Here is a 22,619-nt window from a genome sequence, read left to right as displayed (position 1 = left end):
TGTGGGTTTGTAGTTGAAGTTACAAATCACCTCCTTCTAGATCGCCCACATCACGACGCACCGAGGCTCCCACTTAAATCAACCCAAATTGCATTAGATCGCAGACCTTTCAGTTTACAGAAACTTTGGGCCCTTGGCCAATAACGGCCTTCCAGAAGAGCGCTTTAAAATCTTTAAAAACTTTTCTCGAAGACACTGGCACTGTTGGCCGTTATTAACGTTCTTAATGTTCCTTTTATTTCAATGTCGCTGTATATATGTACGTGTTTGTGAATTATATTATGCTGACTGTTCTGATCTGACTATATGTGATAATGCTAATGTACTAATTATTAATATAACATTATTACTATAATATAGTAATCAATGAGTTAATAATAGATTCATCACCTGTACTTTAGCTTTTCCGTGATATCAGTAACGCTCCCTCTGTAACAAAGTTATATAGCGTTTGTCTGTTCGACCTGCCTGCCTGCTTTTCTCATTCTCTCAGATTCTCCTGGTATACAGGGGGCTGTCCCGTGAAGAAGTCTCACTGTTGTCGCACAGCTGTCACATGTCAATGATAAAAGAGAGAGAGAGAGGGGGAGGGAGGGAGGGAGGGAGGGAGGGAGAGAGAGTGCAAGCGATGAAGCAGATGTTATTAAAGGGAACAGTAACCCAATCTATCGGTGGCAAATACCCTAGCTTGCAGCTACGAGCGTTCAAAAGAGCACGACTACAAAGCCCCGAGAAAGACTGTGAAATATCGGGGCCCTCGAAGTTGCTGCAAATCATCGTAGGAAGGACCTCGTATAAATTAATGCATAATAATGTTGCCGAGCGCACTCTCTTCATTCATAATGATCGCAAATCCACTCCGGCCCCCCTTAAAGTCGAGTTAACGTTATTGTTGACGTTTTATAGGCCGAGGGCTGGAGCAAACATGCCATTTACTTCGTTTTAAACCTTAGATAGAACGACCGCCAACGTAGTGGCCCACAGAGCTCTCACATAAGTTATCGCGCATTTCGTACTTAAAGGCGACGTCCTACAGAGACATCCATATCACTCCCTGATTTTTTCCCTATCACTACTTTACAGTGACCTGAGTTTGAAACAGCATCTTGAGCTCACACTAACACTCGCCTCACTGGACCAATAGACGGAAGTGTCGTGCAAAGGCGCCCGCAAAGGCCGGCGGCCATTGAAGATGGGCTCTGCTGTGATAGGCAGGTCAGGGTCTATTGATAGGAGTGAACGTTCCCAGAGCAAAACTGCAGAGTGGAGGGTTCTACAATTAAAGTCTGCCAGCACTTGTCTATGCAGATCACATAGTACTTCTGACTGGGATCGACGCCAACCAGCAACTGCTGTACTGAAACTCTGTTGAGGGGAAGGCATGTCCACCACAATGGGAGACGGGTAGGTCACCAGCTGCCTTGGCGTGTTTTCTACACCATGAACCAAGAGCGCCAAGCGACCAGCTCTTCCGAGGCCCATGTTCTAAACGGGCGTGCAAAGGGCCTTCGGCCAATTCACCGCTCCGTTTCGATGGAGCATTTATCTACCGCAACGTCATTTTCCAACGAGCAGAAGACGCAATCGGCGACGGAGAACGCCGCCGCGCGTTCCTCGACAACAACGAAGACGCCCGAGGTGGATACCGCGGGAGTGGCCGCCGATCCCATCGTCGCCAATTTTCCCTCCTAACAACGAGAGGTAGACAATCCGACCGGGGAAAGGATGGAGGAAGATGCTACCCCGAAAATTTACGACGACAAAACTGACGACGACACAGGTGGCTGTTGGAAGACAGTCATACATAAGCGACGCATCCGTCAAACGCACGCTATAAGACGCAACACTCCGAGAACATCTTGGGCATTCCGGACGCCTCCCAGCCTACCGTACGCAAGCCCAGTCGGAATCAGAACCTGCCTCAACTTCCTTTGCACGATGAAAAAATAATTCTGCGGCCTCACGGAGGACTTTGCCTCGATAAGTGGACGCGCCCAGAACTCGCCAGTGCTCTAATGGAGTGCAGCCGGCTTGACCACCAACGATCGTCAGGACATCATATTCCGACTGCGACCTCAGCAGGACTTGGCAATCATCAGCACACCCCAGTCACACGTAGCCGACACATTGTACAAGGTGAGGGAGCTGAACCTTGGTCAGCGGGTCTATCCCATCACAACATATTTTGCGACCCCAGATAACTCATGCAAGGGAATTGTTCCTGGTCTTTTGCCCGGTACACCGTCTTCCAAGCTAGTGGATGAGCTTTTGGCTCCTGGAACTCAAATACTTCAAGCACGAATGATGGGTCAAACCAACGTTGCGTTGGTGACATTTGAAGGACTTAAAGTGCCTCGCTACGTGTGTTTCTATGGTGCAGAACTCCGTTGCTACCCCTATCGACCCCGCCAACTGGTCTGCAAGATATGTCACAAGCTCGGCCATTGGGCTGATTACTGTCCTACGCCGCACGTGGTCATTTGCGCGACGTGCGGGACTGACAACCCCACCCCGTCACATCCCTGCACCCCACACTGCAGATCCTGTGACGGGACCCACCCTACAGCGGGTCCAAACTGCCCGCGGCGTGCTAGGCAGACACTGAACAAAGCTTGGGTGCGGAAAGCTCTCGAGAAAAAGCAGCGTGAAGTTCAACCCTCCAGCGACCCGACCACTACCACAGATACGGCGGAGACCCGACCGTCGCGCGCCCCAACGAAGGAGACCAGACAAGACCGGTCGGAAACCCGTTGGAGATGCCGTCGCAAGTTCCGGACCCGCTACAAGCCTCTGTCCCGACATCCCGCGAGGGATCGGTGCGCCTCCCAGAGAGGCGCCCTCCTTCCCCATCTTCCCAACAACCCTACAAGAAGGCCCTGCAGACCAAAGCCCCAGCCAAGAAGACCCTGGTCCCTTCAGGGGTTCAGCGGACCCCGGAGAAGAAAACAGCAATGGAGGCGCCTCGGGAGGTATAGGTCGGGCGGAGGGTCGCACACAGCTCGCTCCGCCCCGTAAATCTCTCCCTACCCCTTGCCCTATTACCAATTCGTTATGAAATCCCGATCCTCCAATAGAAATAGCCCGCCTACGTCTTGACATGGAGGCGCGCTGTGAGCGCCTGCAAAAACAAATGGACGCGCTGGTGGCAGACCTGAGCACTAGTATGCAGGCGGCTCTGGACAGGATAGAACGCCAAATGGAGGTCCTTTAAATAGGGATTACGGACCAAGTGAAATCATGTATAGAGTGCACTTTCGCACGCATGCAAGTTCATGAGCTTAGCGGTAACAACGAAAGCGTGCTTTCCGACCAAGGCTCTCGGCCTCAACCTTCAAATGTGGGCACCCGGCGCCCGCATCCCTATGCACGACCGCCTGCTTCCTCTCGCGATGATGATGGCGCCGCGTAACGCGGATCAACTAGTGGTGTGGCAGTGGAATTGTAGGGGATTCTGCCGAAAACGAGGTTCCCTACAGCAGTATATCGTCACATCCACGAACCCTCCCGATGTCATCCTCTTACAGGAAGTCAATTGCACCCCTTCTTTATCCGGCTACAACACGCTCTCGGGTGTCTCTCCTCTTGTGGGAGCCGTAGTTTCGAAACATGTTACATGTCGCATGCATACCACTACCATTGACATTCCTCACCAAATATTGGAAATAATTACGCAAGGTAAACGCAGCGAGAGTCTGTTTATACTCAATGCATACAGTTCCCCCCGTTCGCGAACGCACTGTTTTCAGCACCTACTAACTGAATTTGGTAGGTTTGGACGGGTTTGTGTGGTGGCCGGTGACTTTAACGCTCCGCATACTGCATGGGGTTACGTTAAATCGCAGTCTAAAGGGACCCGCTTATGGAACATGAGATACACACTGCTTACCGACCCAGAGCACCCCACTCGGATGGGCAACAGCGTATCTCGTGACTCCTGCCCTGACCTTACCTTCGTGCGCAATACTGGCCCACTCGTTGCGCACGGGCCTTTAGAGGAGCACCTTGGTAGTGACCACTACATTGTGGCGACCACCTTGTCATTACGGGGTGCGCGCAGGCCCGAGTGAAATGGGCGTATAACGGATTGGGCGAAATTCAGGAAACGTCGCCAGGACCCACCTGAGCGCCAAGGGTAAGAACGCTGGCTTGACACTCTCGCACAAGATCTAGAGGCCACCACGAGCACACTGCACACCACAACCGAGACACCAGACATAGACCCGCATTTACATCATCTTTGGAACGCCCGCAGAGGGTGGACACGACGATGGAAACGACAACGCCTCAACCGCAAACTTAGGAAACGTATAGATCAAATTACACGGGAATCTCAGGAGTATGCGGAGATCCTTACGAGGAATAACTGGCGAGGATTTTGCGATCGCCTCTCAGGCACATTGAGCACAGCAAAAACGTGGTCGATTCTTCGCTCACTCAAAGATCCCACCACAACAAAGGGAAAAACATTTCAACAGCTGCACATCCTAATGCACGAGTACAGGGACGATGTCTCGACACTCCTCAGAGAGCAAGAGAAGCATTTCATACCCACAGGCCCGCCGCCGCAGTACCCTGACTATCCTTATGTAGGCGAGGCGAACGAATTGCTCGATGCAGACATCACATCTGACGAGGTGCGGGTGGTCCTAGAAGACCTACGCCGCAACACGGCACCGGGAGCCGACCACATCCGATTCGCCACCCTTCGTAACCTCAGTGACGCGGATATTAACCACCTCACCCATATCTTCAATGATTGCTGGCGCAAGGGCATGCTTCCCCAAGCATGGCGACACGCCGACATCACACTGATCCCCAAGCCGGGCAAGCCTGTTAAGGTTGAAAACTTACGACCCATCTCCCTAGCATCCTGCATTGGTAAGCTCATGGAGCATGTACTCTTGCGGCGTCTGCAGCCCTTCCTCGAAGAAAAATCATTCTTTTCTAACTCACACTTCGGATATCGGGCTCATCTGTCTGCAAAAGATGTGCTTTTACAATTGCGGGAGGAAGTCATAGGACCTCCGTCGTCCGCCCAAACGAGAGCACTCATCGCCTTAGACCTAAAAGGGGCATTCGATAATGTTGAACATGACCTCATCCTTCGCAATGTTGCGCATTCACACTGTGGAATTGGTATGTACAACTATATCCGAGCATTTCTTCGAGATCGCACAGCCACCGTAGGAATGGGACAGCATCGATCCGGTACGATTCGCCTTGTAGGATGTGGGACACCCCAGGGCTCAGTTCTCTCCCCTACTCTATTCAATATCGCGCTCGCAGGGCTCCCCCGGCTACTCGACCAGATCCCTGATGTCGCCCACGCTATTTATGCGGACGACATTACTATCTGGTCGACACGGGGTTCCGACGGAGCCATCCAATCGAACACCGACTGCAGCAAGCAGTCGATACAGTTTCCGAGTACGCGAGAAAATGTGGCTTAAGATGTGCTCCGGAAAAGTCGGAGCTCATAATCATTCGCCCCCGGAGCCGTTCCTCTACTCCCCCTATCACTGTGCACGTGGATGGCACACCGATACCACTGGTTAATCGTTCTCGTATCCTCGGCCTACACGTCCAAGCGGATGGCAGGTCAAACTACACTGTTTCCCTTCTATCCAGACCCAGATTGAGCAAATTCTGGCCATGATCCGGAGGGTCTCCAACAGGCGCTCGGGCCTTCGAGAAGAGGACCTGCTGCGCTTGGTGGAGGCATGCGTGATCAGCCGCCTTACATACCATCTCCCATTTCAGCGGTTGACCGAAGCGCAACAACTTCGCATAGACGCAATGATTCGCAAAGCGACGAAGCTGGCCCATGGCCTCCCGAACTATACTTCCACACACCGTCTCCTTAACTTAGGGAAACATAACACACTAGGCGAGCTGCTAGAGGCACATTGGGTCAGCCATCGCCAGCGCATCCTACTCACTCCTACTGGCCGCCATCTTCTCACACGGCTAGGATACTCTGACCCTCCCCTTGAGTCTGAAACCCGTCCAACGATCTTGTCGTCAGCGATACGCCAGGCACTAAGTATTCATCCATTGCCACGTAATATGCACCCCGAGCATGAAAAAGGGCGGCGCAAAGCCCGTGTACGATACATTGGCCGCATGCTTGCAAACATCCCGGAAACACATACTTTATACACAGACACATCACGCACTCAAGAGGGCTATACCTCGGTAGTTTTGGATGGCACCGAATCCCTGAGAGACTCTGCTGCAATGCACGGACCAATGTCGCTCACGGAGAAATTCTCGGTGTTGCTCTTGCAATTCGATACGCCATCCGTGTTCCAGAGGAAGTGTATATATTGAAGGACTCGCAACAGGCATGCCGGGCGTTCCTATCAGGACATGGCATCCCGAGAGCGGCGCACCAAATTCTCAAACAGATCCCGCAAAATACACCAACCACACCTCCCCGCAGCCACTTACTCTGGACCCCTGGTCATACCTCGCTGCCGGGTAACGAATGCGCACATGCGGTTGCCCGAGAAATTTTCCTCCGGGCGACTCGGCGTGGTGAGTCGACTAGTTCAGAGTGGGGGGATCCCTTGCTCCGTTACAAAGACATACTCCGTCATTATATGCGCATTCGTCGCACCCACGCCGCGCCACCGCCGTCCTTCTCGCGGGAGGAAGCAGTGGCATGACGCCAGTTACAAACCGCAACTTTTCCAAATCTTGTCTCTCCCAATAAATTTTACCTGCACTGTTATGCAGATCGTTGCCCTGGCCGTGGCAGCTCGCCCACAATGTTCCCCGTCACGATTGAGTGCACTGCAAACCTCTTTCCTCCCTTGCCAACTCTCCCTTACCCCCTACGCAATTAAGAGCTGTGCGACAATGCCCTCCGCGACGGACCTCCCGAGGTCCTCCGAGCTGTGATACAACGGGCTCGAAACATCGCCGGAATCATCTTAGGAACCCTGGACTGAGGGTTCCTCCCACACTGCTCTCGCCACTCAAATATTATTAATAAATATGTTTTACTCTCTCTCACCTTTGGGAGTCCACGGTAAGTCATGCATTTGACGAAGCTGGTGCGAAAAAACGGCGCTTTTGAACGAGATAAAAAAAGACGACAGACACAAACGCTTACTAGCAATTAACGATGCTTACTGACGTATGGGAGGCGGTAGCGAAGCTTACCAATGAATGACGTCTGAGCCAGATGCACGAGGGCTGCTGGCTCCGAGAGGTGTACATGACCCTCGGACGCCTACTTAAGTGGTCGCTCCACGAGAAAAGTCTCTCGAAACGCTACGATAAGCCACTGTACCAACTGACGGTGATACCGCAAGGGAACCGGTGAGCCAAGCTAGCTTTACACGGTAAAATGCAAGACGGCAGGAGTGACGAACCTGGCACTGTACAGCGGCGTGAAAGGGCAAATTGAGACGTAGTGGCGCAACGAAAACTTGAAGTACAGCGAACGTCTATGCCAAGGCTGGTGTGGACTGCTGCGTACGTGGTTGCTGCGATATGAGTGCACTGAATCACCTGCACTCTTTATTATCAGGCTCAGGAGTGGACCGCCCACATTGTACTCCATCTCCACAACCCTAAGACGGCGGCTTCCAAACACCGTACCAGCAGACGCGCCTCTGAAGAGCACGGTAGCAAGATCATTGTCATCATCACCACCGTAGCAGAAGGCACACGATTAATTCTTAGCACTTAATTGGGTTCACCTACATACACGTAGAAGAGCGTTTTGCATTTCGACGGGGTCGTAACGCAACCATAGCGGCCGGCAGTCGAACCTGCGTCCTCGTGTTTAGCAGCAGAACGCCATAGCCACTGTGACGTCGCGATGTGTGTAAAGCTTTACAATACACGCTAAGGCGAAGTCTGGCAACCAGCCCCCTCCCCTCCCCCCCCTCGGCACAACAACGTGGTGTGTCGCAAGGGAATGATGGGTACAGTGTACATATTCGTCCTTATGGCTTCGAACTATTATTTCTGGTTCCTTTTTGTAACCTAATTTTGTCATTTGAAATGTGCTGTGTGACGTTGATTAGGCTTACTTACGTCCTGATGTCTACCTTGTTTCCAGAACATTACGCATAAAAACAACTTTTTAGATATGTAATATAGTCGCCTTTCGTGGTTGTCACTCACCAAAAGGCATTCAGGTATAGCGACACGCATAATCAGAAGTGTGGAGACATATTTATGCAGTTGAAATTATTTAACAGAGTGAACTAGTCGACGCAAAACCACCTACTGCTCTGAACACATGTTGCACGGCAAGCACGTAGCACAGCTAAATAGCAGAATAAGCTGCAATTTGCTTTCTCAACGAAGTCATGTCGAATGACATAGAAAATCATGCACTGTATTCTGTATATCATTTCCATCCTGTCTGAGCGATCCGGGTTATCAGGCGAAGAGGCTAGGTGCAACCTAATCTTTATTCCAGAGAAGGAAAAGGAAGCGCAATTTAAGAAAATACACGGAACGCCGGCTGGACGTTGGCCGATGAAGAATGACAAGGTGTTCGCATGGTTGCATTCAGCTAACGAGGATCAGTGCCCATACTTGACATAGTTTGGTGCAGTGCTTCATGCACACGAACAATTTCCTCTTCGTTCCCCCTGACACGCACTGTACACCAGCGCATTTACAATCAGCGCCGAGCCGCCCATATATAGGCCGTTCGATACGCTTCGTGAGCTTCTTCAAGTCTGTTCAGCCACCTCTGCTGAAATGCTGTGCGAGACCTGCATTGCTTCTACCGTGTATGCAAGGAAAGCAAGGAACTCGTTCTGCACCAAACCCGGCATGTATAAGCCGCGATGAGAAGATGTCGTTATGTGGCAGTGCTGAAATGAACGGCAAGATTCAGCACCTTAGTATACTACTTTGAAGGGCAAGCATATCCAAGTGGTCTTCGGAGTCCCCTAGCGTCGGCCACTAAGCGCCGCAGAGAGTAATCGCTATGACCCGCCTTGCTTCTGGCGTTTCGTAGCAGCTATCACTCATAGTCTCCAAACCGCTCACAACACTCTCATGTATTGCCTCCCGTTCGTTAGAGTTGTGCCCGTATCGGCTCTGTTTTCAGGGTTTACGATGAGGGAACGTGTAAGCAGCATTCGTGGCCGACGTGGATTTATTATTTGTCGCGACGCTTCCTTTCTTGCACCTGACAGTTTGCATTGACAGAGGGGTCGCGGAAGTGTCTCTGTTGCCAGCCGGCGCCGAGCAGCGTGACAGGTGGCGCAGGTTTCCGCCTCCGTCCCTGAACGCGTCGCGTGCACGCGACGCTGCAGCCTGATCAGTTTATGTGACGCGCTTCGGCAAAGGCGTTCTTCCAGCCAGCTGTGTAATTCCCGCTTGCAACGACATTGCCACGAGGAAATGTTAAAATTTCTGTTGAAAAGCCGGAACTGTCGTCAACGAACCATGAGTCGCGCCGGCAGGCATCCTTCCCCACCTGTTCGATGCATGTCTCGGTATTACGAAAACAAGTAAGGCGCAGGATCTGCTGTTGAGTGCATCGCATCTGTGCAACACTCCGGGAGTGATGCCTAGCGACATGCGTAATGCGCTGTGCGAACACGAAACTGGATAGCGCGCCATCTTCTACTAGTGCGAAAAGCATTTAAGCCATATTCCTAAAAAGTTATTATGCTAGTTAAGTACGCAAGAAGAAAAAGTGTCCACCCTTAGCGGCAGCGAACATATTAGCGAAGGCGGCCGACCAGTCCGAAAACATTCCTTCGGACGAAAAGCTTTTGTTACGCAGGCCCCAGGTATAGAGAGAGAGAGAGATAGAGCAAATGATAAAGGAAGGGTAGGGAGGTTAACCAGTACTGAGCCCGGTTGGCTACCCTACACTGGGGAAAGGGAAAAGGGGACGGAAAGATTAAAAGAAGGGAAAGTCTACTGGGGATATCGTTTGGTCACTGAGTCCGGATCACAGACGTTGACTCAATCCAGTAGCTTTCAGATATCGCAGCAGCGCTTTTTTGTGGCCTCTTGTAGCTGCGATATGCGAGGCCATGGTCCCAAGATCTTGTTCAAGGTGAGCGGTGTTCTATCTAGCCGATTGAGAGCTGTGCAGAGGTCATGTCTTTCGTTTTCAAAAGATGGGCAGTAGCACAGTAGATGTTCTATAGTTTTCTCGACACCGCAGGCATTGCAGTCGGCGCTATCAGCCATTCCAATCAAAACGTATATGCATTGGTGAATGCGACGCCCAAGCGTAAGCGGCACAGCACTGTTTCCTCATTTCGCGGAAGCCCTAGTAACAGCCGCAGTTGCATAGAGGGGTCGAGGGAATGCAATCGATCTTGGGTGAATTCAGTTGTGTGCCACTTCTCTAATGCCATACGGTGTGCTAGCTTGCTTAGGTGTTGGGCTGCGTCGGTCCGCGATAAAGGTACAGAAATAAGGGTTGCTCCTTCGTGTGCTTTCCTAGCAGCTTCGTCAGCGAGGTCGTTGCCGGAGATACCGCGATGGCCAGGCAGCCACTGAAACACGACGTCGTGTCCTTTCGCTATCATACGATGGTGCATTTCTCGTATCTCCGACACTAGTTGTTCACAGGACCCGCGACGAAGAGATGACAGAAGACATTGTAAGGCCGCCTTCGAATCGCAGAATATTGCCCACCGATTAGCGGGTTGGTTGTTAATGTAATCAACGGCACCTCGGAGGGCAACAAGCTCCGACCCGGTCGATGTTGTCAAGTGAGAAATCTTGTATCGGAGGCTAATTGATCGTGATGGTATAACCACTGCGCCGGTGGAGCTGGTCTGAGTGGAAGAGCCATCCGTATATATGTGGACTCGGTAAAAGTAGAAAGTGTTCAGATAATCCAGAGCTGCTTGCTTCAGGGCCAAGGTAGGCAGGTCGGTCTTCTTTCTTATACCTGGAACCGTAAGATGCATTTGAGGTTGTTTTAAACACCACAAAGCTGAGGTTGAACGTGCTGAGGGTGTGAAGCCCGATGGTAGACAGGCACGATGGATGCTGAGCTCGAATGGGGAGGGAGTGTGGGGGGCCGAGTGATCGTAACACTGCACTGTAAGATTTGGAGGGATGATCCCACCGCTGGCGACCAGTTGTGCGGTTTAGACGTAGTTGAAGGGAGAAACTACACATCGCTGGCATCCAGTTGTAAGGGTTGTAGTAGGGCATGAACTATCTGGTAACTGGCCCATGCCGTCGTCCAACTCACCCACGCTTAGGACGTAGTTGTAGGGAGTAACTTGCTCTCATCGAGAACTAGGAGTACAGGGTTTATTTACAATATTTACATTAAAACAGGAGATACATTTCAACAGTCTAGCATGACTCCCAAATGGAGCACGCAAGACGAAGCACACAGCACACGAGCTTCAAGCACCAAGCACCCCGTTTGTCGAGCACACAGCTGCTTAAAAACACTCTGTCCTCCCTAGATCCCTAGGTGAGGGAAAACTGTTGTCCAACCTTCGTCCAATCGGACCGTCCCCAGTCGTTGGAGGCGTAGTCGACCCGCCTTTGAGGAGGAGGGCTCACACACTCAAATACACACTTCGGATTCCCAGCACCCACCGAGCTGAGCGGGTCCTCGTAGCCAGGTTGTCACGCTTGACCCCAGCCGGCGCCTCTTAATTCCAGCGCTGACTTCTCACGAGTGTCAGCAGACTGGGATGTATCCTGGGGCCCGAGGAAAACCGCACCGCAGCACACCCTTTTCCGAGAAGCTCTCTTGCTGTAAATAGACCATGAAGGCGACAGCGAATCAGGTAACAATACACGGTGCGCCAAACGTGGCTTGACTTGCAGGCGCCGTCGACTCGACGAAGGAGGCGCATGGTCGGTTAACGTTGCTGACGTCGCCAGTTCTCCGAAGATCGCCACCACCACAGAACGATCGAAACTACTGCAGCTGGCCGGGAAAGATTCTGCAGGTTAGCACCCCTGCAGGCCGATCGTAACAGCACCTATAGATTGATCAGATGTCGAAGATAGATAGTGACTCTTGCTGTTTTATTCTTCGTATGACCAAATCAGCTTCTCAGAGACATCAAGTCTCTGCACTCAGTATTTTACATATAGAAAGACAACCTTCTGTGGTCATTTTGCTTGTACTTTTTTCGGGCAACAGTACTCCCCTCCCCCTTCTTTCTTCCTTAATTGAGACTGCGCCCTTTGACAACTGCGATTGCACCTACATCATATGTGTGTTTGAGGGATCTTTTTCTTCACCCTGTGGTAATGGTGGTAATATATATATATAATCTTTTTTTAGTGCAGTAATATGCGCTCTAAGCTTTCGCTCGAATCCTAGCAAAAGCAAATGTAACTCTCCGGTGAGACTTATACGTTTGGTGCATTTCGTCATACCAATTTTTCTTGAAGGCAAGCTAACACAAATTTGTTCTATTGTCGTATCACCAACATACTTAGCTAAAAATGTATTATCAGAAACTTCTCATAATCTCTGCATTTCAGTGTTTGTTACAACATACCCCCATCTGTAATGCGCCCTGTGGGCACTATAAATAAATAAATAAATAAATAAGAACCGCAAAACGACATACCTCTCGTCAGAATTGAGACACATGATTCAGCAGCCGAAACGAAGTTGCGTCATGCGACCTGCAACCGTGGCCTGTAACAGTGCGAGCCGGCGTTTCTCGGTGCGCTTTCACGCGGGGCGAACAGTCGTGTCACGACGTTTCCGGCTATCCGAACTGAAGGCACAGAGAAAGGCATGCAACAAGAGCGGACACTCCCACCGGCCGAATCGACTGTAGCGCACCAAGCGGATGGGATTGACTCCTTCCGGTTTCGGATTTGGGCGCGCGTGCTTTGAACGCCAGTTGGCACGTGTTACGCTTGCTTCGCTACTCGCTCGTTTTCTTTTCTTCTGCTGCTGCTTAATCGCGTGCAGTCTTAGTGCGGAATGGTTTATTTAAATGAAATGATTGGGAACGATCTTTACAAGCCTCTATCGAATCTGCGTCGCGTGCGATTTCATAAAGTAGACGCAAAACGCCTTGTAAATGAGGAAATGTTTATTTCGCTCTATATAAAGGCTCATTGCGGGCTTTCTGTGCGTTCATCCAACATTGTGGCACCATGTAAGCAGCAGTAGTTCAAGTACGAAGCTCCACCGGGCGGAATCAGCTGAATAAAAGTAAGTTACAAGCATGCGTCACTTTGGTATTTAGCCTTTATAGGAATGGTGCGTGTGGAGGGGAAACGTGCGAAAGGGGTGAATGGGTAACATTGCATACAAAAGCGATTCGCTTTTATATACATTGCGTCGAAAATACCCGAGTCATTCCAAGCCGTACTGTAAATTATTAAAAAAAAACATTTGATTTCCAAGCATTTCCCCAGTCCCGGGCATTGTCTCCAGCACTACAATAGCACAAACGCACGGGCGACTGCTCGTTTCCAACACAACTTGGCCTCAGCCGACGCCACATACAAAGAGGTGGCCACAACACAGGCTCTGAGCCGGACAATGCTACACGCTCGCACAATGCCTTCTACTCGCACTCAAGAGAAATAAGTGGGTGCAAAGCCTACTTGCAGTCGTTCAGAAGACAATTTTCGAGTTCTTGAGCTCCTCGGCATTATCTTTTGCGGGTTCTGCCGGCGCAGGCTACACACTCCAGTGTTATCACTCTTGGCAATCGCTCGTCGCCTCTTCGACAATACCGAAAGAAGGTATATGTTGCGGGGCCGTAGAAATCGTCAAAAACTTGTCTCACTAAGATTCAGTACACGCCATGCCAACTGTCAACACGGCCGGCTTGCTTTCTTGCTAACTGCTTCACAACCCCAGGCGCGGCGAGCGTACCTCAAAAGTACCCCAATAGGTAACGAAATCAGTTACAATAATGTTCGAGGTCAGAAAAAGCGCCAAAACTTGTGCCAGTAAGATTCAGTACATGGGAAACTGCGTCACACGGCCGAGCTGCTTTTCGCTAACTGCGTCACAAAGCCGGGTGCGGCGAGCGTGCCCAAAACTACCGAAATAAGTTATAATAACGTTGGGGCTCCATAGAAAGCGTCGCAAACATATTCCAGTACGAGTCATTAACACAAACTACGCCAACACGGCCGAGCGGTTTTTCGCTAACTGCGTTCCGTGCAGTAAAAAACCAAAATTGCTTGAAATGCGTCGCAGAATGTCGACCAAAATTTATCACCTTGCCGTAGTTCAATAGTGCAATGGTGCCGTGTCGAAGTGCACAAGGAACGCAAGAATACGCCGGGGTCGCAACAAGCACGCTACACCCAAAAGAGACGGGTCCCCGAACAGGCGAACTTCACTTTCACAATAAGCTTTGCTCGCTTCGGTGGCCTGTCTGGCGCATGACGCATGCATCTGTCGCGCCTGGCGTAACGGCACGTTAGCTTGTTGCTGGGTAATGCAAGAAGAATAAGTCGCAAAGTATAAGTTCATTTATAAGCAAAACTTCTTGAGTTTTAGCGGGAAATAATAAAAAAATAAATAAGACGTTGTCTGTAAGTTCATTTCACATTCTTTTTTTTTTTCGATGCTCGCGTCAGCTAACGGATGGGATTAACACTTGCCGTGACGTGTTTCCTGTTGCCAGTTTTCGCCGAGTGTCCCCTCTTGTTAAACTGCTGAAGGATCGAACCCGTGATTCAGGCGAGCCGGTTAATCTTGTTGTATAAGTTTTTATTGAATACATGCAAGAAAAGACACGACTCGTTAGAAGCGCCGGTGTTGCCTGTCTTGTGTCCTGTTTCGGCGCTGAAAGTTATTGAGCGTGGTAAAAGAGAAGTTGTAGATGCACCGGGCCTTCCGGGAACACCAGTCGCTCAATACAGGCACGCGGAAGTCAGCCTCGTGAAAAGCTTACGCGAAGCCGGGAGTAAGCAAAATGGAGAGACGCGCGTGAGCCGGCACTTTGGAACGGCCGCCTTTTCGCGGAGCAAATTGAACGCATATCGAGCTCGGGACGGGAGCGCAGCTGGGCTGGCGTCACGCGCGGCCACCGCTGGTTGTTCGATGCGGCCGACATAAAAACGACCGTTTGCGCTAAAAAGAGGCTGCGCTGCCCGCCTGTGGCTGGCGCGGAAAGATGCGCGCGGCCGCCGCCCTTTTATCACGGCGCACGCACGCGCACGAAGCCCTTGTTTTTGTGCCGTTTCTTTTGCTGCGTGAGTTGGCCCGCAGCACATGTGGCTCTGAGCGCACCGTGCCCGGCGAAGCATAAACAACGGGCTCGCATCTGCATATGCTCGCAGTGTATACGAATTAAAAATCGTCAAAGCCGTTTGCTATATGTGCAAGCACGGAATGCTCAGTGTTACGTCACGAGAATGCGTAGCGTGCGTAAATATTTCCACCCATGGAAGAGAAGAAAGCGGGTTAAACCCCGAGGTGCCTGGTTTTTATTAATCATATCACCAGAAGCCAATAAGCAAACATACGGAGGACACTGTAGGGGAAATTACTTGTACTTAATAATTGAATTAAAGAAATGATAAATTAATGGCAATGAAAGTGGATGAAAAAAACAACTTGGGCCGCAGGTGAGGACCGCGGTTCCACGCCTTCGCATTACTTTACGTTATAGCATCGCATGCGTAATGCGAAGACGTGGGATCGTTCCCCACCTGCGGCAAGTTGTTTCTTCAGCCACTTTCATTTACATTGTTTTATAATTCCTGACACGCCGTGGTTGCTCAGTGGCTATGGTGTTGGGCTGCTGAGTACGAGGTCGCGGGATCGAATCTCGGCCAGGCCGGCCGCAGTTCGATGGAGACGAAATGCGAAAACACCCGTGTCCTTAGATTAGGCGCACATTAAAGAACCCAGGAGGTCAAAGTTTCCGGAGATCTCCACTACGGCGTGCCTCATGATCAGAAAGTGGTTTTGGCACGTAAAACCCCCATATTATTTTAGTATAATTTCTTTGATTCAATTATTAAGTACTAGTAATTTCCCCCTATGGTGTCCTTTGGTGTGTTTGTTGGCTTCTCGTGGTATGACTTCCACCCACGGTGGTGTAATGTGTTTTGCCTGCTGCACGTGGTCGGGGCTCGATTCCCGACCGCAGTGGTCCATGTAGGGTACGCGAGGTGCTCCACATGTCTCGCGATGCAGCAGTAGTTATTTCTAGTGTGCACGCCTACTTCTTACTTCCATGCTGCAGAACTCGTTCAGAAACGGCACACTTGCGCAAAATTGCGTGTCAGTCTGTCCGTTATCGAGCTTGATATACGCGCAGGCCTGACTCAACGGCGCATCGATGTGCTGCTACAGGGTCGGCACACGCGGGTGCGCAGACTCGCAAAATGAACGCGGGTCTCGCATGCATGTGTGTTGCCTTAGCAGGACATGCCATACCATACTAGACCCCGCCGGAGCACTTCTGAGCATACAGGCCGTGTCCTACAGCGTCCGTTTCACGGCCTCTTCTGGCACACTTCTGGCTGGCCCTTTTTTTTTTCTTATGCGAAGGCCTTGACTCAGGTTTGCACAAGCCGAAACCAGCGTGGGCCGAAATCAACTTCTCTGAGAGCCACAGAGGCCGCACATAGCGAGAAACGTTGCATGTTTTGCTCGCACATCTGTGCTCGGCGTCGTCTCACTTGTCGCTTCTCTCGGTACTTGTGATGTTACGTCGTGACGGAGGTTCTTGTTGAGAGCCATCAAGCAGAATGCTTGCCCACAGACAAAAGTGCTTTCGAAGAGAGCAGTCATGTTTCATGACCCGGTTCGTAATGCTTCCGCATTTGTTTTTAACGGAGGTTTTCACAGAAATCTCTTCGGTACTTGTAAAACCAAGGGACGCGCTGCTCTAGTGTATGCCTTTTAGCTCCGGCTAACACTGCGGATCGATCAACTGCAGTTGCACTGTGGAGTTGTGCACTGTGCAGTTGCACTCTGGCGAAACCCGAAAGATGGTGGTAGACCTCAACATAATAGTCTCGGCATTCCACCGGTCAAATTCACCCCTATGATAGTCCGCTTCCTGTCGAAGGTGGCCTCTTGTTTCCGAACGAGGGCATTCGCGGTAGGTGTCGTGGTTTAGACAATTGAAGCTTTCGTTTCCGGGTTGTAGCCCAAACTATGGTTCCTATATTTTGTTTCGATTTTCCTTCGAAGGCTGAACGGTCGGTGCCGCGAGACGGACGAGAGACTGCGGCTCCCCCGCTTCCTTCCAAGCCGGAAGATTGAAACTCACCGCGCATCTGTTCGCGCTCACGCCACCGTGTCTTTTCTCGAGCACGCATCAGGCGCACTCTATCATTTCCTTGTGTAAATCCTTAGGCGGCGGCGCTTTATGTTCAAGTCGCATTCACGTCAAGCAGCGCGCTCAGTCCGGCTCTTCCTCTAATAATGAAAGCGAGCGGTAGAGGTTCAGACACACAAAATGACATATGCTTGAATATTGGGACAGAATCAGTTACTGGGAAACTGTCACTCGCTCAAAGGAGCAGATGCAATTGTTTGCAATGTCGAGTAACGCTCATGACGCTCCATAAAGGTTTGGCTTTCTTTGTTGCTGCTCTTAGGACCTAATCGTTCATGCCTACTCGACCGCTCGGGCAGCCACCCACGGTACTTCGCAACATTAGGTTTGCTAGTGCGTGAGTGACATACAAAGGTAGAGAACTAGGTGGCTCAGTTTGTGGGTGTTAAAATTTAAGTTTAAACCAGCGTAGACTGTCGTGATCCATAACCAACCTTGGGGTGTCTCTGTTGCAACTCAGTGTTTAAGAAGCAGCACGAGGAATTCCGCCAATTCGTCTTTTCTGGTGCACTGTAGCTGACCGTGTCCACGGTGTCCATTGCCGGCGCTCACGGCCTGCATACAGCGGAGTCCATATGAGCAGGCTCCAAGGCATCCCGAGCATGATGACTGAGCGGCAGCAGTGTACGGCCGGCGAACCTCAATCGGCTCCCCAGAGTGTTCGTTCGCGTGCGTCTGCGCGGGCGACGATGAAGCCGCGCAAAACTGGGAGGTGTGCCCGCGTACTTGAGTGGCGCCTAGCTGACAACATCACTATGCGGCTTTAACTCACAGAAAGAAAACTTCGCAGCTGAAGAAAAATTCGTCCTGGTCTGAGATGATCCCGGATAATTTTCCTTTTCATAAGATGTTGTGTATTGCCATGCTCTTTCTTTGTACACTCCCAATGCAGTTGGCAATGCACAGCAGAGTAAAATATGCAGGGTGTCCCAACTAAATTTAGCCAGAGTTTAAAACTATGCGAATGTCATGTAGCTGGACAGAAAGTAATGTTGTTTGCCGTGGCTTGGAGATACCAGGATAATTTTTATTCTACGTAATTACATAATTCGTCCTAATTCATTAATAAACTTCTCAAGTGTTATAATTAGATGAAGAGTGCCAGTGAGAAAATTGGAGAGCAACATGAAAAACTACCGATACAGCTATCTGTTGCTCAATACGTGCTACTTTTTTTTTCCCGAGCGTGAACAAAGCCCGCAAATACACGCAAAGTTGCCACTCGAGTGGCCGCTCGAGGCACTTTGGCTCCCCTCGAGGCTCCCCCCCCCTCCCCACTTCGCCCTCCCTCCCATGCGGGAGGGCTGGGGGGGGGGGGTGAGCGGTGTCGTGCTCCGGCAGCAAATGCGTGTTTCGCGACTGGGCAGAAGGAAAACTGACGATCGCGGCTCAATCTCGCGCGCCATATATGGAGGAAAGCAGGAGAGGTAGGATGGCGGTTTCTTTACACGGCCTTGAAATGGATCTGCAGACGGCTCATGTACCATTGTGCGCGCTGTGTTTTAGCAGCTCTTGAGTTGAAGCGATAGACAACACGAAGGTCGCTTCGCTCGGTGCTGCTGCCGCGCTTGCTTACACCATCGTTTCGACAGCGAGTGTCCGCGCTCATCGAGTGTTATGTGGTCATGTTTGCTTGTGCGCGCTGACACCATGCTTGTTAAATCGCTTAGTAAGCGAACGTTTACAAGTTTATACGACCTATAAAACTACTACCCTTACTTCGTATAGCTGTCTGCTAATTTGCTATCGCAGTCGATGCTTCGCCTTTCGGGCGAAGCTGCGACTATTTTTACGACTGCTTCTTGTCGGCACACTCGTGGTGGTCGCACTCAACACTTTGAGCATGAGGAAATCAGGATGCGCGCCTTGTACCAATCGGGTACACGGGCGGCAGTACTTTATTGAAAAGGCTAGAATTCTGATGTAGTTTACGTGTTCGGAACGTGCGTTATGTTGAATTTGCGCGCCAGCTTAGTCGGTATACCGAGAACCAGGATGGCAATCATGCGTGCCTGAAATGAATTGTCCCTTCGCAGAAACGCGCTGGTTTCTTGCAGGCGCACTGTCGAGCCGAAACTTTTTTCGCTCTGGACGCACAACCTAAGAATATTTACAGGAAAATAGTACATTTATTTGTAGAAATATTCGGCGATGCTCCAGAGCTGCACGGAAGGGATATAAAAAAAAGGGGGGGGGAGTACACGTGCTGTTTTTCATGCCGCATGTGGTTGAAAAAAAAATACTGCCGTTGTGGAAATACAGCTAAAAACACTACGCCATTTCTGTAGCACAGATTCTAATTCTAATTCCAGGGGTCAAAAGCGACCGACTAGCTAGGAAGCGCTTACGCCGTCCTTTTCAAGTAATTCTTTTTAAACATGAAATGCTTTTAGCTTCCGTTGTCGGCGACCTTCAAGTGACCTTGATCCAAAAGTCAGAGCCGTCATCCGTGCACTCAAACGAGAACATCCGGGCAAGTTGCGAGAACAAAACGAGATCATCCGGGCAACCAGTGAAAACATTAAAAAATGTTGTCTCTGGCCCCGAACCCATTGTACAGGACCGCATTACATACGCCAGTTACTGCGCAAACAAGTTACGAAAGATGTTGATACCGAGTTTTTCCTAATGTTTGTTCGCAATTTCATTCAAGCTGTAACTTCTAGTATGCTGAAGATTTATTTGTCATTTCCAATAGCGACGTCCAAAAGGCAGATACAGGGCAGCATATACTTCACTGTCATCTTTTGGCGCTGAGCGCTGAACGGCAGCGGTCTGTGAGTTCCGCGGCGCAGGTTCTGCGTCGTCTCGAGAGATGGCGCTTCCTTCAGGCGCTCCTACCCGCCGCGGTGGCTTAGCGGTTATAGTGCGGCGCTGCTAAGCGCGAGGTTGCGGGATTAAATCCCGTCCGCGGCGGCCACATCTCGATGGAGGCGAAATGGAAAAACCCCGTGCCCCGTGCATTGGTGGCACGTTAAAGATTCCCTGGTGGTCAAAATTAATCCGGAGTTCTCAATCAAATCGTGCTTTCGGCACGTAAAATCTCAGAATTCAAATCATTCTTCTTCTAGCTTAGCAGTGCGCTCTGTTTCTCTGGCGTCTTTCGCTGGCTGTCGTGCTGCCTTCAGCTGGGCAGCGTCCATATGGACCAGTGCACAGTATGGCGTGGTGTGAAGGGGTGTGGTGGGGCCGTGCCGTTGCGAACATGCACCACACTCATTTTAAGGTTGTGGTTAGTATCATCTGCAACCGATCTGCTTTGCCGGTTGCCATTTCATGCTCACATCTACTCTCGATTACGGGAGAGCCAGCAATATTTTTTCGTTAACATCTTGACTAACGTTATGTGGTATTCATGTTATACGTGGCTCTCCGCCACGCTATGTCTGACATTACAAAGTATTCGTGCGGGTCGAATATTTGTCGATGTTTTTGTTTTCTACCGCATTTTCACCTGAAATTTGAAGAATATTTATCCGACGTGCTGTCGGATATTCGAGTTAAGACTGCAAGCGTTTCTCTTTCGTATGTACGTTTAATAAGAAGCGAAGAAAAAACAACTTCGCGGGTTCAAAACAAACAGGCAATGGACGATATCCGAATGCATCGCGCCAAAGCCGCACTCCGAACAGCCGCCGGTGAAAAGTCATTTTGAGGAGGCAGCCGATGCAGCGGGGCAGAGGAGCCATGGCTGCGTCAGAGGCCTGAGAGCCGTGCTCGTTCTCCTCCTCGGCGTTCATTGCTAAGTGAAACCACGTCGTCCAGGGTGGAACGTTTTTTTTTCCCAATCCCTCGGCTCTCCCACCCGACAGCGCCGCGTTCCGTGCGCCGAGCATTCGGCGCACGCATCGAATAGAGCGACAGCTGTGCACAGAGCGCGCGCCTCGTGTTCAGTCCGCGGCGGCCGCTGTCTTGCTTCGCTCCCTCTGTTCTGCCTTGCCGCATCGCAACCCGCCCCCCCCGCCTTCTGTGTTGCGAGAGCTTGGGAGGGCCCCGCACTAGCGATGGGAGGACCTGATGGCGTAGGCGGCCGAACATGCTACAAAGGGCTGTAGTGGTCGCGCGTCAATTGCGGTTGTAACAGATATCATCTACCGGCGGACTGGATCCAGCTGCAGTCGATGCCCGGACGGCGTGCCAGTGGTCTTCGATAGCTCTGCGGCGAGCACTCATCTCCGTCGCTACCTTCGCCGGCCACGGTGAGCCCCGCGGTCAGCTTTCTTCAAACCAGCGTCTTTACATCTGGGGCACGAGGGAGAGGAGCGAGCAACTGTATTCGCCGTGCTGCTTAGATTCCTCGTGGTTGACTTCGCGTTACTTCTTTATTTACCGCGATGATACCGCACGCACTCGAATACGACTCGTTGTTGATCCCCATATATTATACTTTCGCGAAGTAACAATTATTGCGCGAAACTTCATTTTTCATTTCCCTCGTCCACTTTATGCTTAAAGTGTGCGGGAATACATACAATGCGTGGAGCTTTTGTTACTCTAGTACTCTTTTTTTTTATTGCGATAGCAATTATGTGGACTCACTAGGCCCATTTCTGCCGTCCCCGTGATGTTCCTGTAACGTCCAAGGCGGCCGATAGAACTATGGTGCCTGGATGTCCTCCTCGCCCGCCGCTACATAGAGGCTCTATGGCCGCCATTTAAAGGATGGCGACATCCGCGGCGTCTACTACGGCGATGGGCATGCGAATGGCGGATGCTGTAGGGACGCATTGCCGGCGTTCGTGTGTATCCCCCATTCACGCGCCCAACGCCGTAGTACGACATCGACACCGCGGTTGTCTTCACCCCGTTCGGGGCAGCGGGCCGCGCGCCCTGCACTTTATGTGCAAGTGAAAGTGTGCGAGGGAACTGACGATTGCGGCTGAATCTCGACCGCGCGAAAGGGAGGAGAGCGCTATTGTCCCTGTATGTGCTCCCTGCGAGTGCATATACGGGAACACGAGACAGCGGGTAGGAAGCGCGCTGTCTTCCGTCGCGTGTGAGGCACCTAACTTTGCAAGGCACGGAGGGAGAGGAGGGAGGGGAGCGGCGTTCTACTCCGCGGCTGCAACTGTGCATGTGGCAGCTGCGTGCGGTCGCGCGGCCGTATCTTGAGAGCGATCTGCTTTTGGGGCAAGGTCTAGCTGCGTCGACGGCTCGTAGCTTTGTGCGTGCTGTGTGTTCTCGGCGATGAGTTTGCGCTGAAGCGATACACAGCACGAAGGTCACTTCGCTCGTTGCTGCTACCGTGATTGCTCACGCCAGTGTTTCGACAGCCAGTGTCCGCGGTCATCGAGTGTGATGTGTTCATGTTTGCTGTGCGCGCTGACACCATGCATGCTAATTTAGTTAGCAAGCGAA

The 22,619-nt window shown here is 51.1% G+C and overlaps 2 protein-coding genes across 10 annotated transcripts in view; one reads left to right on the top strand and one right to left on the bottom strand.

Annotated features, from left to right (window-relative positions):
• The window catches only part of LOC142575190 (uncharacterized), a 112,531-nt gene extending 99,868 nt beyond the window's left edge, over nucleotides 1-12,663 (bottom strand). The window contains exon 1 of the mRNA XM_075684312.1: nucleotides 12,555-12,663. The gene's annotated coding sequence lies outside the window, so the exon portion shown is untranslated. The remainder of the gene's footprint in view (nucleotides 1-12,554) is intronic.
• LOC142575189 (solute carrier family 35 member G1-like) overlaps nucleotides 1-22,619 on the top strand; it is a 175,263-nt gene that overhangs the window by 44,341 nt on the left and 108,303 nt on the right. For 4 of the 9 annotated variants that reach the window (XM_075684309.1, XM_075684304.1, XM_075684302.1 and 1 more), the window contains exon 1: nucleotides 21,152-21,460. The exons of the other annotated variants lie outside the window; for them this stretch is intronic. The gene's annotated coding sequence lies outside the window, so the exon portion shown is untranslated. Of the gene's footprint in view, nucleotides 1-21,151; nucleotides 21,461-22,619 lie in introns of those variants that run through there. 9 annotated transcript variants of the gene reach the window in all.

This window comes from Dermacentor variabilis, chromosome 3 (assembly GCF_050947875.1).
Source record: "Dermacentor variabilis isolate Ectoservices chromosome 3, ASM5094787v1, whole genome shotgun sequence".
NCBI classification, from domain to species: domain Eukaryota; kingdom Metazoa; phylum Arthropoda; class Arachnida; order Ixodida; family Ixodidae; genus Dermacentor; species Dermacentor variabilis.
The sequence above is the reverse complement of the archived record's forward strand: the minus strand, read 5'-3'. Positions and strand labels throughout refer to the sequence as shown.